At 48.5% G+C, this 18,822-nt stretch overlaps 1 protein-coding gene across 3 annotated transcripts in view; it reads left to right on the top strand.

Annotated features, from left to right (window-relative positions):
* FMNL1 (formin like 1) overlaps window positions 1-18,822 on the top strand; it is a 1,060,054-nt gene that overhangs the window by 944,141 nt on the left and 97,091 nt on the right. The window lies entirely within an intron of this gene.

Here is an 18,822-nt window from a genome sequence, read left to right as displayed (position 1 = left end):
AGGGAAAGATGGTGCCCACACCTGGCTTATTACTACTGGCCCTCGCAGTTGTAAACATGGAATATGGTACCTCTTATTTGTCAACCAAGAATGTTGAAAAGTCTCCCCCCTGTTGCTGGATGTGGGCTTCACATGTGACTCTGCTGGCTTGCTCGTCCACTTCTTAGCGTGTTCTGAATTTTGGAATGTGCAATTGTGTATGCTGCCTAAAACCAATCCTTAGAGTGTAGTTAATTACCTATTATAGGATACATACTGATATCAAAGCATATTGGACAATGCAAACATTAGCCAATTAAAATTATAACAATTCTGCTAAGATGTTCATACGCTTTGCAGCAGAAATGAAGCACAAAACTGAAGGCACAGTTCCATTATACTGTAGCAGAATTGTTAACAAGCTCAGACACAGTCCCACTGAATGTATGAACACTGATAGCAGGTGCAGTTGGTGCCCCTTCAAATAATACTAAAGATGGCAACTGTAGATAGTGACCAATTAATTAAAGTTGCAGGAGCATTGTAAGACATGTCTGAGGTATGTCTGTTGAAAATGTAGCATCACTGTAGGCAAATAAAAATTGTGCCCGATTAGGTATCAGCATTGTTGATAAGTGCTGGAAAGGCCAGTCCCCAGAAGATCAGATTCCACCTGTTTATTGAACGCACAGGCTTTAGGAAGCATATACAATTGTAAACCCTCAAGAAAGTATAGCACATAGAGACAAAAATGAGTGTGTCTGCTAAATCTTTATAAACAGCAGTTGCTGCAGGCTACTTTTGTATTCCTTGCATCAACATTTTCTGCATTTTAACCCACACTTGATGTTCAAAGTAGAGTTGCTGGTACATGGACTTTGATAGCTACTGATCTACTGAGGAATATCCATTTGATTCCAGTCACACTTCAAAACATGTCCCTAATGCAACTTGTTTTTGTTGGTGTCTGCTGCGTTTATTGGTTTCAAGTTGCTGTTTTCATTTACAAAGCAGAACTTGTCTTACATTTTCCTGCCTGCCATTAAAAATTTGCAACATGTACAATTGCTCACCTCTCTATCCATTGCCATTATTTACTCACTCACCAATTTTATGTTCTCTCCAGATGTACCCTTGCTTTTTTCCAATACAATTCCTCCCATGCCAATTATGGCCATCCAGTGTCCATCCCGTTCATATTATCAAACTCCACATGATCATCAAATCCACCCCCTCTTACTGGAGAGCAGGTCTGACAAGCGTTACCTCTGTTGCCAATTGCCTGTGCTTTTAATGTTTTAGAAAGGAGAGAGAAGTAATGGGAGACAGGAACAGAAAGCAAAAGGCAAAGCAGAAGTAAGATCAGAAAGAGAGTCTGGGAGAGATGCGAAGGAAGGAAGAGAGGGGGACAGTATACAGAGAAAGAGAGAGAAAAGATGGAGGAAGAGCAACTGTGGGCGTGAGGGAAAGGAATGATGGTGAAAAGGATTAAAAATCATAGGGAATGAGGAGAGAATTGATGGGAGCAAAGCCTCTGATAGTGAGAGACAGAATGAAGACATTGGAGGTAAAAACAAGAAAGTGATAGTATGAAGGAGAGAGAAGAAGAAAGAAAGACTGAGAGAAGAATGTATAGAGGTGTTATAGTTAGGGAAGGGAGGCAAGGATTCCGAAAATGGATCAGAGAGCAAGAGGGAATGATCGGAAACGAAGATGGGGACATTAGTGTATGATGAAACAGGTGTGGTATAATGCACCATTTTCCATATTTTTGTTTTGAACATTACTTTGGTGATAACTTTCCGAAGCGCCACTTGTAGTTGTTGAGATAGCTCACTGTGCTTACTTAGCTCAGCATGGTGGCTGGTATATCACCATTTGCCAGAGCTGCTTTTGATTCCCAGTCCAGCCATGACTGGCCTCAGAGGTGGAACGTTCAGTGCCAAGAATACAGGTGTAGCTTGCCTTTTTGGGCATCATGGTGCCAAGCTCCTTTTTTGTATGTTTAAAAAAACATGGACCTTCACTGGCAGCTGAGGTACTAAAAATGCTTTGAATATAGATTGTACGTGTGGGTAAGAGTGTGACCATGAAATCAAAAACTTGTGTTTGTTTGGGCATTTGTGTCTGTCAGCATGTGTGTGTGGGTGTGAGTAAGACTCGCCGACAGATAGTGAGGGAGCATGAGGAAGAGTGAGTGCAAGTGAGTGAGAGTGGGTGAGTGAGAATATATTAGCATGAATACATGTGAGGGAGTGTTAAAGATTGTGAGTGACAGTGAGTGAGCTTAACTACACGTGAGAATGAGTGAATCAGCGAGAGAGAATACTGAGAGTGACTTAAAATAAGGGATTGAGAGTAAAAGAGAGTGAGAGTAGGAATGAATCAGAGTAAGAATGGGTGAAAGTGAGTGGAAATGAGTAAAAGTAACGAGTGCAAGAACGTGAGAGTGAATTAGTGGAAATGAGTGAGAGCAATAAGTGAGAATGAGTGTCAGTGAGTGAATGCAAATGACTGAGACTGGGAATGTAGTGTTATGCTTGTGAGTCTTGGATTTGCCCTGGCATACCCAAGAAATTCCTGGCTTCGAGAGGCACCCATGGCACAATATTTGTGCCGCTGTACAGAAAGCAATACTTATCACTACAGACACCTATTGGTAAAATAGTTGTACTGACATATTATAAACCTTGGCATAATTAGTCCATGGTGAAATACTGTTGTTGGCATAATTCTTGACATATTGTGCACTCTTGGAAATATCCTGGTGCTGGTATACTTGAAAGTATTGTCAGATGGGCAAACCATGGCAAAATGCAGGCACTAGCACATTGGAGTTAATACCTTGATAAAATGCTGGTCCTGGCATGCTGGAGATAATGTTTAGTGTATGGGGGCCCCAGAGCACACTTTGAAACAATGGGGTCGATTGGCTTAACAAACCATGAAAAGACTTGAATATTTAATGAGAGCCCACACAGAGCCTAATCTATGTGAAAAATGTGCTATTTGCCCCATTATTTAAAAACATTTTCTCAGCCTCTGAACCCTTCTGCACACTCCCTCGAGGAGGTTTGGCTTATTTGCTTCACGAGCTACAATTTGGAGCAAGTATTGTTTCCCACCATTTTCGTAGATCATGTTAGCACCATAATATAGGCGGTATCTAAACGGACATTTGCTTGTGTTGTATTTTCATATTAATGATGCAGTTATTATGGAAAGTCAGTGATGTCCATTAATGTGATGTCCTCAGGATTAAGGACACATGATCTCACCTCCTAGAAAGATTCAGGGTCAAACGTCATATGATGTCACTTCCTGTGATGTCATTAAGGTCCAAGGGTGTGTGCTGTCATTTTCGCTACCCCTAGCATTTTGGTGACTCGACATCCAGGTCTACTGCCCTTCTACATGGGAGTGCTTTACACTATTACATTAACCTGCTCCAACCCTGGGAAGTGTTATGCACTAAACTGTCCACAGTTTTTTATGTTGGTAATTTTTTAATATAGATTTTTGTATAGAAATAATCAGTCATTTTGGTGTAGGGCTTTGGGGGCGTGTAAGGCTTTTGGAATTGAAGGGTGAGGGGTTTGGCACTTTTACAGCGCACAGTCAGACATTAGTGTTGCATCGCAGCACATTCGGTAGTCAGGAGATGGGTTTCCGAACAGTTTCATGGGTTCTGTTGCAGACCCACCCTGAGTACTTTAGCGAGATGTGATGTTACATGAATGTATAAGTATTAGTGGATTGTTTGTTGGACAGCTGTACCAAGGTAGGAATTTTGTTCAGTACTGATTACGGCTCATGGCCCTGCAGATGTATGTGTGGGGTAGGTTGCGAGTTGAGCATCTGCTGCTGGGTGGACAGTATGCATTGAGGGGCATATTTATGAAAAATGTGGAGCAGGCCAGCGCAGCAAGTCTTTTGCTGCACTCCCCTGCGTCACTGGGAAAGGACAGGAATGTGCTGTATTTAAGCAATACAGCGCATCCTGTCCTATTCCCCCCTGTGCTGGTGCAGGCTCAGCAGATTACCACCAACGCTGGCATCCTTGCACCATGGTGTAAGGGGGCCTGTGTTGTAGGCAGGATGACCCTTCCTGTTCCTGCACAAAAAACAATTCATAGAGGCATTTACCTCTTTCTATGTGTGCTGCACAATGCAGCACACATAGAAAGAGGAAAAAGTAGGAGAAATATACATATTTCTCATCGTTACACTTTACCTGGGGATGCGTATCTTTTTGGCGCATTCCCAGGTTTGAGGAAATGAGTCCTTCACCACTAGAAGGGCAAACTCATGTAAGCATTCCTGGAACACAACAGCCATCAGAATCGCTTTAAAAAGTCAACTCTCCATTAGTAATTTTTCACTAGGGTTTATTCAACATCATATTCCAATAGTGAAATCTCCATTCATTTGTATGTATTGTATATTTTCATTCAGTGGTGAAGGACTCCTTTCCTCATTTAATCGTCACACCTCAAGATCAGGAGGTGATACTCTATAGCACCCATACACTGTGGAAACAAGGGCTCAACAGTTAACCATTGTTAAAAAAGGAGTGTAACCGTTCTTCTATTTCAGGTTTGGTAAATATGGGAATGCATGTGGGATTTGAGTGGGAACACCCACCGCAATGTCCATGGAATGCCTCCCTTGCGCAAAGTAAGGTAATGCAGCGATTTGTTCGGTGTTGCCTTTCATAAATCTGATTTAGAGGTGTGCGTCATGCATGTACCACTAAGGGACATATTTATGAGAGGCTTGCATCTTATTTGCTCCACACAAATTACATGCATGACGCAAGCTTCTAAGTCAGATTTATAAAGCATTGCAAAGCCTGAGGAAACAGGCAGGCCTAATCTGAGTGAGCAGAGGTATTCAGTAAGGTTTTGGGGTACCCCTTACTGATTGTGGAAATGTACTTGTAGGAAGGTGGATATCTGACTATGGTTACCCCCAACTTTTTGCCTAGTGTCTAGCTGGTTTTTCCACTTAGTTGGCCCGAGATCCTGCCATTCAGGGTCTCAGGCTGTCTGCTCTCTCTTTAAAATGGACTCCATGTACCCTAGGTACATAACCAATTGGTAAGGATCACCTTATTGGACCCTGTACAGTGTACCCTAGGTACCCAGGGCATAGGTGTACCCTAGGCCTCCCAGGGGCTGCAGCATGTATTATGCCACCCCTGGTCTGGCCTTCCAATCAGACACAACTGGCTGATCACTCAGCTGGGGCAAGGTCGTGTAATCACCCCTTGCTTAGATATAGTATGCCTATATCTACCCTTATATATAGACACATATGTACCTATCAGTCACTCCTATGGCAGGCCTTAACAATCCTGGAGGCAGAGTGCTTGGTAACATGTGAGATGGTGCTCTAGCATGAGCTGAGCCTGTCTGCAGCTTTCGGAACCATGTCCTTATAGCTGTTCTATGATATAGCCTACCATATACTCTTAAAGTGCCTTATAATCTTAAACGGTTATGGTAACTATGGTTTGGCTTTATCAAAACATGTCGTGTAAGGTGTCTAATACTTTGGAATAATACCCCCATACCATTTCTGGGGATGAGGATATTATCCCTCCCTTCTAGAGGGAGAAAACATGTTGTAACCTACTTACCCGGTTAAAGTTAACCAGAGCCCCAGCATCACAAAATGGATGCTGCTGCCACAGACACGAGTCTGACCTCCTGCTGCTGGGAGTGATCCCGGCAAGGGAGGCTTGGACAATAGGTTTCCTGCCTTGGGAGGTGCGAGCACCACCCCAGACAGGCCTTAGTGTATTGGGGCAGGGAGGGATGAAAAGAATGAGACATGCCTGGGGCACACAAGGTGTCCCGTGCATAGTCCAGTTCAAACCGGTGCTGGGGCACTCCAGCCCCAGTCCTGGCGCGAAACTGGACAAAGGGAAGGGGGTGTAACCACCCCCTCCCAGGTCCCACCCATAAGGCGTGACCTAGCAGGTAACCCAGCCCCCCAGATTAGTATAAGAGTGGTAGCTGGGCCCCAGGAGATTAGATTATCCTGAACCTGCAACTTGAACAGAAACTCTGGACCTTCGACTTTCGACGAAAGAAGAAGACTGAAGAATCTCCCTTGTGGCCAAGGAGTGGCTACCCTGTGCAAACAGGCACCATCAAGAGACTACCCTTTGCTTTGCTGAAGTTCTACGAGGGACCGACTGCAGAGCCCGACCAGAGCCTTGACTTCCAGACTTCTCCGACCCTGATCCACATCCACAGCCGAGCTGAGATCCGTGGAGGCGACGAGAGACGTGGGACCGGCTACCTGGGAAAAGTGGCGAGTATCTCCCAGCGCAGCTTCTGAGGTACCCTCGAAGTTGTGCACCGGGGATTGAGAAGCCCCAACCCCAAGCACCATCTGCACCGAAGATCAGTCCCCCACACTCCACGAGTCCTGCAGGGGGCCCTTCTGCATTTTTCTGCTTGCCGCGTCTGTCCGGTTGCTTGCCCGTTGGCTAGCGGCCTTTGTGACGACACACCCTGAAATCTTCACTGCTGGTTTGGCTCCTCCAGACTGGCTCCCGCTTCCTTGCAAAAGAGAAGCACCCCAGACCTTCCTGGTCTGCACCAGAAGCAAGTCCTCCGTTCTTCGTGGGTTCTGCTTGCCAAGGCTTGGTGAGTCCTAGTTCGACTTCGACGCCACCGACAGCAAGAGCCTTCGTGGGACAGCTCGCCTCCTGGTCCTGGTCATCCTCGACATCTCCTGGTACCCGTGGCTGCAGCGACAAGCTTCACCTTTCACCTGCAATCTTCACAACATCGCCTGGTTCCTTCCTGGTTCCACGTGGTCACTGGCTAGTGACCTTGACTCTGTCCCTTCTGCTTGCAGGTATCCTCTCTTCTTGATCCCAGCCTTGGGATCCACCGGACACTCTTCACTGACTGCCTGTCAGCAACTTTCCTTCAGGCATCCATAGAAGTCCACGACGAAACCCGACGCAAGTTCACACCTATGCACCCGCAGCCCGTGGGCTAGGTAACTTGGGTACTTCGGTGCTCACAAGGGTAGTGACTATCCTAGGGTCTAGTTTCCGAGTCTCGACTCTCTAGCTGCTTCAGAAGTGTCCTTAAACTGTTAATTTCTAACTGCTAGTAATTCTATCGACTTTTACGCATTACGCGTGAGTGTTTCCACTCTGCACCTGAATCCCGTGGGCCTCCCACTTCCTAACTGTTGCTAGTATAGTGTAGCCCCAGCGATTCCCTAGGCCTAGGCCTATTCTATTTCCGTGACAGTGGTCCTTATACCACTTCTTTAGTATATGGTTTGCGTGGCCCCTAGGGCCTAACTGTATTACTTACCTGTGTGACTTAATGTATGCTTAAATAAGACTGTGTTGTACTTACCTCTAATCTCATAAAGAGTGCTGAGGGTTTGACTAGAATAAATACACTTTATTTTATATATATATCTGTTGTGGTGTCCTATCATTTGGTATTCCAGGGATTATATATGGTATCACAGCTGGCTTCACATGCCATTCAGAGTTTAGCCTAAGACTGCTCTTGTCCATGCTACCACTAGGATAGCTGGTCTATAAGGTTGACTTTACAACCAATCACCATAAGGGTTGTTTGGACTGATATAAGGTGTACACTAGAACTAGTGACATCATACATCAGGCCAACTTCTCACAGTACTTAGGAGGAGTCTGAAAAGCTTGACTGTCCAGTTATAATTTGTTCTTTGTTAACCATCGCTATGACATACCAGAGGTGGTAGTGTCTAAGGGATTGATTCTGACTGCCCCTCCTCAAATGCTTCATCTGTGTGGTTTTCAGAAGTACTTTCCACTCTAGGAGATCTGTTAGCCTATGAGGTCCATGGCACGCCATACGTTCTTATGTGAAAACTACTCTCTGGTGCTATATCAAGAGCAGACGCTCAGAGCATGATTCACAAAGGGCCTCCGTGCTCGTGGTGGACCCCCGTACCGCAATGACCGATTGTGTGACCACATCAAGGAGTGCGGAAGCCCTTTGTGAATCGGCCCTTGTTTCCAGGCTGCTTCTAGGAAACACTGCATGATGCCTGAACTGGCTTCACTAGTAAACATCTTTCATTAGTTCTGAGCTTGCTGGTCTGCCCTGGTGATACACAGTCAATCAATCAAGTATTTATAAAGCACAGCAAATCACCCGTAAGGGTTTTTAGGCACTGTGGCTGCTAGCTGTTGCATGGTGATATCTTTATACGAATAGCTAGAGCTTGAGTTGTTTTGTGAATGTCTGGAGCAAAGGGGTGGTGGTCCTGAGGTGCAGGAGAAGGTTGTTCCATGCTTTGGCTGCCAGGTGGGAAGAATGAGCGCCCTCTGCTGTTGGCTTAGCGGATTCTGGGGAAATCTGCGAGGAAGGGGGATGCCGATTGTAGGTGTCTGGTTAGTTATTCGAAGGTCATGCATTTGTTGATGTATGCTGCTCCTTCGTTGTGCAGGACTATGTATGCATGGGTCAGCATCTAGAACTGGCATCTCTTCTGGATTGGGAGCCAATGTAGTATCTTGAGGTAGGGTGTGATGTGGGTCCTTCTGGGGAGGTCGAGGATGAGTCTTGCAGCTGAGTTTTGTATTGTTTGTAATCTCTTCGGGAACTGTGCAGTGATTCCTACATAGAGTGTGTTCCCGTAGTCCAGCTGGCTGGTGACAAGGGCCTGTGTGACGGTTCTTCTGATGTCTGCTGGGAGCCACCTGAAGATCTTGCGTAGCATGCATTGGTTGGGGAAGCAGCTGCATTCACCTATTTTTTCATGGATAGCTTGCTGTCTAGGATGATGCTGAGGTTGCGAGCGTGGTCTGTCAGGGTGGGTCGGGCCAGGTTCTGCGGCCACCATGCGTCGCGCCATGGCGAGGCGTTGTCCCCAAAGATGAGAATTTCCGTCTTGTCCGTGTTTAGCTTGAGACAGTTGTTCTTCATCCAGTCGGCGACGTTCATCGTGCATCTGTGGAAGTTGGCTCTGGTGACGAAGGGGTCTTCTGACAGCAAGAGAATGAGCTGGGTGTCTCGGCATAGGAGATGATGTTGAGTCCATGTGATCTGACTGTGTTGGCCAGGGAGGTCATGTAGATGCTGAAGAGGGTAGGGCTGAAGGAGGATCCTTGGAGGATGTCGTAGATGATCTTCTTGGGTTCTGATGTGAACGGTGGGAGACAAATTCTCTGGGGTTTTCCAGTGAGGTATGAGGTAATCTAGTGAGTGCGTCTACTTGCATTCCGATGTGGTGGAGTCTGTTGATCAAGATGTGACGGGAGACAGTGTCAAAAACATCAGACAAGTCCAGGAGGATGAGGGCTGCTTTTTTTCCGTGGCCGAGGATGGCTCTAATGTCATTGGTGGCTGTAATCAGGGCTGTCTCGTTGCTGTGGCTGACTCGTAATCCAGATTGAGAGGGGTCTAGGAGGCTGTTGTGTTCCAGGTGTTTCATGAGCGGCTGGTTGATTGCTTTCTTGAGAACTTTTGCTGTGAATGGGAGCAGAGAGATGGGCCAGTAGTTCTTCAGTTCGGCTGGATCAGCGGAGGGTTTCTTGAGGAGGGGCCTCCCTTTGGCTTGTTTCCAGTCCTCAGGGAAGGAGGCCATGGTGATAGAGGTGTTCAGGATTTTCTTGTACTCGTCACCAATCAGCTTGCTTCCGAGGTTAAAGATGTTGTGGGGACATGTGTCTAGGGGTGCTCTCGAGAGCACAGAGTTTATGATGGAGATTGTGGCTTGGGTGAGCAGTGTTCCGAGTTTGTGTTCGTGGGTGTGAGCCAGTTGATGCTGTTGGTGGTGAGGGGATGACTTCTGAAATTTTAGTAGATGGCTGAAATCTTGTAGAAGAAGTCCGCCAGGGTGTCACACAGTTTTGGATGGGGTAATGTCGTTCTCAGCAGCTGCTGTGTTGGAGAATTCTTTTACGGTGGCGATGAGTTCCTTGCTGCAGTTTGTGCTGGCTTGTATACGGTCTGCTAGGGCGCTCTTCTTTGTTTCTTTCAGGAGGCGGTGGTATTGGTTGAGTGCTGACTTGAAAGTGGTGTGGTCTATAATTTTGCTGGTGCGCCATTTTCTTTCTAGCTGAGGGCACTTGCATTTAGTAGATTTCAGCTCCTCTGTGAATCAGCTGGCTCTTCTGGCAGGTTTTTTCGATTTGGCAGGGACAATTGTGTTGGTGCAGTTTGTGATCCACTGGGAGAAGTTCTTGCAGCCTGTTCTGGGTTGCATGATGTGTCTGAGAGGTGGAAGTTGAAAGAGTTGTTCCACTGGTCTGCCAATATCTTTTTCCAGTGTGCGTGTAGCTGGAGGGCATGGTGCTGGTGTTTGTGGGTTCTGAGATAGTGAAGTCGACGCTGTAATGGTCGGTTCCGGTGAGCTGTGTGACATGGTTGTTCTTGACTCTGTTGCTGGAGGTGAAGATGGGGTCGAGTGTGTGTCCTGCGATGTGGGTGGAGTCGTGACCAGTTGCTTCAGGGTGATGTTGCTCATGCTGTTCAGTTGTGTCGTTATTGGTGGGATCATAGAGGTGGAAGTAGTGCTCAGAGTTGATGGCGATCGGGGCAATGAAGCTCGGGATGGTGTTGCAAAAGGTGAGGCGTGGTCCTTGTGACCTGTAATCGAGGGTCCTCCGATTATGCTTTTGCCATCTGTGTGGAGTTGAAAGTTGAGGTGTTCCAATATCGGGTTGAGTCGTCTGGGCAGGCCGTGTAGTGGATGGTATTTTTTTAGATGATAGCAATTCCACCTCCGTGTTTGTTGTTCGGGATGGTGTTGCAAAAGGTGAGGCGTGGTCCTTGTGACCTGTAATCGAGGGTCCTCCGATTATGCTTTTGCCATCTGTGTGGAGTTGAAAGTTGAGGTGTTCCATTATCGGGTTGAGTCGTCTGGGCAGGCCGTGTAGTGGATGGTATCTTTTTAGATGATAGCAATTCCACCTCCGTATTTGTTGTTCGGGATGGTGTTGCAAAAGGTGAGGCGTGGTCCTTGTGACCTGTAATCGAGGGTCCTCCGATTATGCTTTTGCCATCTGTGTGGAGTTGAAAGTTGAGGTGTTCCGTTATCGGGTTGAGTCGTCTGGGCAGGCCGTGTAGTGGATGGTATCTTTTTAGATGATAGCAATTCCACCTCCGTGTTTGTTTGTTTAGTCCCGGTGTATTATCCTATAGCCTTCGGGGTGGTGATGGCAATATCTGGCGCAGAGGTGGGGTTCAACTAGGTCTCTCTGAGGAAGATGATGTCCGGGGTGAGGGATGAGATGGTGTCCCAGATCTTCATGGCATGTTTGCCAAGTGAGTGTGTGTTGAGTAGAATTCACTGGAGTTATGCTGTGATGGTCTCGATTGGCATGGTGGGCGCGGTCGTGTTTGTGGTGTCTCCGGTCCTGTTGGTTGAGTTGGTGTTGCAAGTGACATGGCAGTGTCAGCAGGAGAACGGTCCTCTGGTGATGCAAGGAGATGTGCAGCAGCCAGGGCTTTTGTTGATGTGTCAAGGATCCAGTGCTCGAAGTTCACTGGTGGTGTAGCTGTGCGGGGTCGGGGGACCAGGGTTCCTGGTGCTTGGCACAGTCCAGGCACGGACCGTCACACACAGGCTTCCTATAGGCGCACCGGCAGCGCATCCGGTGTGCGCAGCTGTGCTGTGCAGCCTCCATTAAGTAGGTCCTGGGAGGGAGGCAGGCCGCTGAGTGGCAGGAGCGGCAGATCGGGCGGGAAAGAGCAGGTGGTGCGGGACAGTAGGAAAACAGTAAACAGAACAGCACAGTGGGCTAATGTTATGCTGGATAACTTGACACAATAAACAGGGTGTGAAAATAAGAATACAGGAAGGCAAAAGTTATTCAAAAAGGAGCAGACTGGCTAACTCCCTGGGGGTTCAGCAAACTACATTTACTGCCGGCACAAAGCAAGGAACAGGTTACAAGCAGCAGATACGCTGGCAGAGTCCAAGGGGAGCTGCAGGTGTGGGAGCTGATCTGGGAAACAGTATCAGTAAGAAAAGGATACTTACCAACAGTAGTTCTACACGCTCGTCCTGCAAGCCCTCTTCCATTGCTAGCACTCAACATCCTGCATGTAACTCAGGGTATCCAAGTAAATATGGCCAGGGCCAACATCCTGATAACCTAAGTAGTTAATGCTACTCTACATCTACACAACAGTATTCACCCCATAAATGCCCACTTAAACGTAATGTAAATTATCTTTTCAAGTCTCTTTTCTAGCCAGCCACCAGCTACCAATGTATCGACCCCAGCTGCTGAAGTTATGTTAAGTTTCATTTGTGGTGCTCAAGCAAACTCAATGGAGTATGCCAGTGCTGATGTTCTCATGTGCTGTTTTGTTTTCTGTACACATTTTCTGTTGATGTTTCCCAGCTTCAAAATCAAGTTTTGGCAAAGACAGAAGGCCTGGCTTTAATGTGGCAGTGCATGTAAATAAAGGCATGTGTTGCAAGCACAGATGCTGCTTATGTCTTTAAAGTCTTCCCTAATTGCATTGCCAGTGCTGACAAAAAGTAGCAAAAAATTATTGCTTTCTGTATAGAATGCATACAAAAGATAAAGAATTGAATATAACAAACAGAGTGATGACTGTTTGTAATTTAAAGAGTAAAATAGCCCCTCATACATTCCACTGCAAGCAATTCCTAGAAGGTGCAATGAGACACAGATATAGCCAATAGCATAAGGTGAGAGAAAAACACCCCCTTGGGGGAGCCAAAGGCCACTCTATCCTGACCCTCCAGGATTTTGCTATTTCACGATCTGCACAAAAATCGCAAAACGGCATTTTTGTAATAAGGCCACACTATTTACAAAACCTCCTGAAAAATTTGGAGACAATGCGATCTGACGAAGATGACAAAGGGTCATGAATACATAAGTGACAGATATTGTGGCTTCTCAATTCCCAACTTTTTGGAAACAAGGACATATTGTCAACCCTGTAAATTCATGGTAATTATTAGGGCTGGGCGTAGTAGGCGTAGCGCCAGTATGCAGAATTTTGGAAAAAAATGTGTTGAAAATGAGTGCACGTCCTTAGGATCCGTGTGCCCGGGACGGGGGTCCCTCGTGCCTGGGCAGGCTCCCCGATCTCCCCGACGGACAAGGGTCCCTGGTGCAGAGCCCCGGAGACCTGCAAGGCTCCATGGGTCCCGGGCAGTCCTTCTCCGGGCGGGGGGTCTCCGAGCCCTGCAGCCCCGGAGCCCTGCAGCCCCGGAGCCCTGCAGCCCCGTAGCCCTGCAGCCCCTTAGCCCTGCAACCCCCGAGCCATGCAGCCCACGAGCCCTGCAGCCCCCGAGCCCTGCAGCCCCCGAGCCCTGCAAGGGCAGGCGGGAACCCTACTGCGAAGGCTCGGGGTGGGCAGATGGGAGTCCTTTCGGTCCTGGCCATCTGGTTGCACCTCTCCCCTCGGCTATCTGGTCACGCGCAATGCTTTCCAATGGGGCAACAAGATGGCCGGGCTTGCCTGGAAGTCCAGATGAGGGCTCATTTGCCTCCCCGATCCCAGCGAGGGCTCCAGGAGATCAGGTACATTCGCGCCTTGGGTTGTCTCTGTCACCTCGTGTGCACTGATTACAAGAAAGGGTGGTAATTTTCCTCCAGATTACTAGGGAGAGGGTCAGTCAGACCTCCGTGAGGTCCAGCAATTCAGAGACAGGGGAAGGCAGCACCCGGGCCCGCCCACCGGGGCCCCCAGGGGCCCAGGTCTGCGCCTGCCTCTCAGCCCCTTCCCGATGGTCCTTTTTCTCCGATTTTCTCAGTCAGACCTCCGTGAGGTTAGACGATTTCTCAGACGGGGGAAGGCAGCACCCGGCCCTGCCCGCCGGGGCCCCCAGCGGCCTGGGTCTGCTCCTGCCTCTCGGCCCCTTCCCGATGGGCCTTTCCTTTGAACCTGCTCGCCCCGGGAGCCGGCAGGGATGTGAAGCTGGCATCCCCCCCGCGCAGGGCGGTCTGCCAGGGGATGCCTTGGCCGTACTCTGATCGATTGGGCACTCTCGGTCGGTTTAGGGAAGGACTGCTGGGCCAGCCTCGGCTGTTGTTTCAAGCAAGGAGCTTCCTCCCCGCATGGACTGTCTGACTCGAGGGCCTGCCACCTGGTGGGTGGCCCTTCATCCTACCCAGCAGAGCAAAGGCCGAGCTGCCCCGGCAGCTCGTGTCCCCCAGTGGTCTGACCCGAGCGGAAGGGATCGGGTGGTGCCAGGCCCTCGGATGCTGCTGCCCAGCAGGTTCGTAGGCCCCGTGCACCACGCTGTCACCCCTCTCCACCCAGCACATTTCCACAGCAGCACGGAACGATTGTTCCGAGGGGTGTCGCTGCTGCCAGGCTCCGGCACCCCTGCGTCTCACTCAGGCTGCGCCTCGGCCCGCCTTTCCCTTCCTGGGGAGATGACTGGGCCTGCCGGTGCCCATGCGACTGCACCTCTCCACCCCTCCAGCAGGCTCCCCCGCCCAGGCGGGTGGGCTCCTTCCCCAAGCAGGCTCCCAAGAGGGAGGGGTGCGCGGAGGTTGTCCGTTCGGGGAGATGGGCACGCGGCCCCCTGAACCCACCCCGTCAGCAGGTGCAGCTACCTGGTTGATCCTGCCAGTAGCATATGCTTGTCTCAAAGATTAAGCCATGCATGTGTAAGTACACACGGCCGGTACAGTGAAACTGTGAATGGCTCATTAAATCAGTTATGGTTCCTTTGATCGCTCCATCTGTTACTTGGATAACTGTGGTGATTCTAGAGCTAAGTCAACAAAAAGGAGGGGAGACCAGGAGCTTGTTCCGGTCCAATGTCCGTGCTCCACTGAGTACCGTTAAATCATTAAGGACATTGTTCCGATTTGGAGGTGGAAAAAACTCACCTGCTCAACGGGGGGATAGAAAGGTTAAGAATAGAATAGTAGGCGAGAGGAGAATGAAAAAGAGAGAGGCAGAGGTTTATCCCCGGTATCAAGGATCCAGTCCGGAAGGGGAGGGCCCAATCTTGCCTCTTAGTTGCCCTCACACACCCCGAAGGATGTCATGCTTCATCATCGGGCTTTTTTTGCTCCTCGTCGGGCCGACGCTGCAATGCCCGACGGTCCCCCGAAGGGTCACTTTCGCAGAGATCTTTTAAAGAGAAAAGCCGTTTGGAGAGTGCGGGTGTTTGGGGTGGATCCAGGTAAAAAGGTAGTGGAGTGCGTGCAGAGGTGTGTGAATAAAATTACCTAGGGTTGTCCAACCGAGGTTATTTAATAGTGCGGGACCCCTGGTAGAAAAAACCCCCAGAAGATTAGTGAATTACTGTAGGGCTCAATGTGCCCGTGTAACTAAAAAAAAGGTCGACATGTTTCACGCCAGATTAGTCTGTGAGATCAATGGCGTTTCTTCAGGACCTAGCTGATGTGATAGTTGTGCACGATATAGTTGGGGTTCCGGGGTAGAGTTGGTAACCCACGTAAGTGTGAGGGGGCTTGGGTGTGACCACAGGGTTCAATTGCCTAATGTGTGGTGTTTGTCTAAAAATATTTTGTAGATCGACCCAAGGTTCAAAGATACCTAGCAGGGATGACAAAACAGAAAAGGGGGGGAAGACAAAAGACAGGGAGAGGAATAGTATTTGTGTCTGACGTCACATGGCAAAAGCAGTCCATAAACCTTGATGCATTCCATAAGGTAGCGTCCAGAACAACATAAAGTGGTCAAGAAAAATAATAATAACGTTTGAACAAGATGACTACACTACATATATATTGCTGTGGTACAACAAAGATGCGAACGAGCACCGGGGGGGCCTGCAGAGGTGCCCCCTGACGTGATGACATCCACTCTGGATTAGTTGTATGATCAAAGTCCGTGGCACCCCGCCTAGCCCCCGATAGTCGTAGCTATGAATGGCAGAGTGGTCACGGTGAATAGTCCCATGTTCTGTATGGTGCGCGTCACCCCTATGTGGAGTTAGGAATATGGGTGGACTCCGTGGGTGCGGCACGCAACCAGAGCTAGAAACGTTTGGGATCGTTCAGTCAATGCTGCAAACACTTTGTAATAAATAGTTGCGATCCTTAAGTGATCAAAAAAGCATTAACAATGGTGCGGTTGAGAGGGAGTGACGGGCACAGTCCTGCTTACCCTCGTGTGTGTGGGAGAGAGCTCCCTAGGCTTGTCCGTTGGCTGCCCGCACCCTATTTGCTAAACAAGGAGAGAGACCACAGGGGACAGTGTTACAAGAAAACCCCCTCAGCGTATTAGTGCTGACTGTTTCTGCGGGGGATACTGCGTGCAGGTCCCCACCTAAACGGGAGATAGTACTCACGGTTGCGTCGGGTGCCGGGTCATTAAGCACATACCCTCTGCCAGCGACTGCCTGCAAAAAGTGTTAGCTGTGTCTTAGTGTTCCATCTAAGTAGCTCGTTGCTGGGTGTCTTCCATTTCCTATTTGGTGTACGTGCAGTGCTCAGTCATGGCCGCTGTGTTGTGCGAATGTGCAGGGAGCGGTGTCTCCGTCGTGTGCGCGCATGCCTATGGGGTATAGCAATCTCGCGCATGCGTGTAGGGTACCGTGGTCCTTTGTATGCGGACGAATACCCCATCTGCGTGGGACGTTTAAGTAGTGAGCCTGCGCGTAGTGTATACACTGCAGGAGCGGTGTTATAAGGCAACTACACCATCTAAGAATGCTGATATCCATGAGAACTATAGGGGATATCTGAGATAGATCATCTGATATCAAAAACGGAAATTAAAAAAATATGTTAAATATTAAATGTCTTATATCCCTGGTTCTCAGTGGTGCTCTTATTTTGCCAGGTAGCCAGAAATGCGCACGTAGTGCGTGTGTTTCAAGGGGGGGCAGGGAATTGATCCTGGCTAATGGTATGTCCCTCATGTGTATATCTTTAGGGGACCGTTGTTAATGATGACTAGGCATAGTCAACTCCTGGTTAGAGGTCTAGCGAGCTGCTATACATCATGTGGGAGACGGTAACTACTTGTGTTGGTGTAGGGTAGCCTATTCTAGGTCAATGATAGTCAGTGCGCTCAATGTCACAGTTCTATCCAGGGTATCTCATCATTGAGTCCTCTTGTCTGGGTGTGTAGTCGGAACACCCAGCGTTGTTCTTGCCGTAGGAGGGCTTGTGTGTTCCAGAAGGGTCTGGATTCCAATATTGTCCATGCTAATTGTTGACAGTTGTGGCCAACCTCTAAATAGTGGTTAGTCAGGTTGGTAGCTGTCCTGCCTCGTCGTATGGTGCTTTTATGTTCGCTTATCCGTGTCTTGATAGGACGTGAGGTCATGCCGATGTATCTGAGGCCGTACAGACATGTAATAAGGTATATGCAGTTCTTTGTGTTACAGTTGGAGTGCCCCCGTTGTTCCCAAGTGAAATTGTCAAGGATCAGTTTCTTTGTCTGGGTCGTGGTGGAGCAGGCATGACAATTGCCGCACGGATAATGCCCTGTGACAGGTGGTAGATTCCAAAGTGTGGTGTTCTGTGGGTTCGTTTTCTTGTTCATTGGGCGTGTGTTTATCAACGTGTCTCGTAGGTTGGATGTCCTTTTAAACGCGAACCGTGGTTGTTCCAAGTCTAGTGTGTCTGTGTTGAGGATTTTCCAGTTACGTCTAATGATGTTTTTCAGTCTGTTGGATAGCGGTGTGAATGTGGTCACACATGTGATGGTTTTGCTGGGTTCTTTAGTTCTGGTTTCAAGAAGGGATTGTCTATGGTTGTTCTTAGCTCGTTCCCTTGCCTTTTCTATGACCTTCTTGGGGTAGTGTCTGTCCAGGAGATTCTTCTCAAGGTGGTTGGCCTCGGTGTCAAAGTCTTGGATGGTCGTTCAGTTGCATCGTATCCGCAAAAACTGTCCATAAGGGAGGTTTCCCCGTAAGGCTTTGGGGTGGTGGCTCTTGAAGTCTAAGAGGCTGTTGCAGTCTGTGGATTTCCTGTGTAATATCGTCCTGAGTACGCCCTCTTCCAGGATGATCCTCAGGTCCAGGAATGGGATGGTTGACTCGCTCACTGTCCCTGTAAACCGGAGGTGTGGATTGAGTTCGTTAATCCACTCCAGGAATGCATCACAGGTGGCTCCTGGTCCTTTCCAAAGAATCAGGACGTCATCTATGTACCTCTTCCATGTAATCCGGTTCTCTTTATAGGGGTTTTCATCAGAGAAGATGTTTCTACTCTCAAAAGATGCCATATATAGTCCTGCCAGACTCGGCGCAAAGGGATATGATGATCAGGTCAATGATGAAGTCCACTGGAGTATTAGATTGGAGGTCGGCTTCTTGTAATAAATCTCCCACGACCTCGATGGTGGCGTCCTGGGGGATATTCGTGTAGAGGGCTTCTACATCTAAGGTTAGAAGTAGGTCAATGGGTTCGGTGTTTTCCTCGTTGATCACCGCTATTAAATTTAACACGTCTCGTGTATCCTTGAGGTATGCGGTGGTGGTCTGGACCAAAGGGCGAAGGAAGTGGTCGCTGAATTGACTCAGGGGTTCTAGGAGAGAATTGATACCGGAAACTATTGGTCGTCCTGGCTGTGAAGTCACTCCTTTATGTATCTTTGGGAGGACGTAGAAGTACGGTATCTTAGGGTCATCATTAATTAGGAAAGCCGCCTCCTGTGGGGAGATCCAACCCTCTGTATTTGCCTCGTTCACCAAAATGCGGATTCGTTTGGACTGTGTCTCCGTAGGGTCTTCATTCAGTTTTCGATAGTATCTGGTGTTGTTGAGTTGTTTGTCGCATTCGGCCTCATAGTCATCGATGTCCAAGAGCACTGTGGCACCCCCTTTGTCCGCCGGTTTGATAATTATGGTTTCGTCCTCTCTGAGTGAGTCCAATGCCTTGCGTAG

Source organism: Triturus cristatus, chromosome 1_1, assembly GCF_964204655.1.
Source record: "Triturus cristatus chromosome 1_1, aTriCri1.1, whole genome shotgun sequence".
Lineage (NCBI taxonomy): Eukaryota > Metazoa > Chordata > Amphibia > Caudata > Salamandridae > Triturus > Triturus cristatus.
This window is presented reverse-complemented; position numbering and strand designations above follow the sequence as displayed.